Source organism: Otolemur garnettii, unplaced genomic scaffold (assembly GCF_000181295.1).
Source record: "Otolemur garnettii isolate 467f Iridium unplaced genomic scaffold, OtoGar3 scaffold00110, whole genome shotgun sequence".
Lineage (NCBI taxonomy): Eukaryota > Metazoa > Chordata > Mammalia > Primates > Galagidae > Otolemur > Otolemur garnettii.
In genome coordinates, this window is record NW_003852505.1 from 3,127,252 (window position 1) to 3,127,517 (window position 266).

General features: G+C 45.5%; 1 pseudogene; it reads right to left on the reverse strand.

Annotated features, from left to right (window-relative positions):
* Window positions 1-175, reverse strand: LOC111727541 (annotated as a pseudogene).
* Between the last annotated feature and the right edge of the window lie 91 nt (window positions 176-266).

A 266-nucleotide genomic window follows, 5' to 3' on the forward strand; every position in this document is an offset into this window, starting at 1 on the left:
AAGAGTTTGAAGTTGCTGTGAGCTGTGACACCACAGCACTCTGCCGAGGGCAACATAGTGGGACTCTATCTCAAAAAAGAATTATTTAATATACTGTCCTCCGATAGAGGACATACCAGATATTAAACTGATGAGAAGAGATTCTAGGCTGGGCGTGCCAGGTCATGCCTGTAATCCCAGCACTTTGGGAAGCTGAGGTGGGTGGATTGCCTGAGCTCACAGACCAGCCTGAGCAAGAGCAAGACCATGTTTCTTTTTTTTTTTTT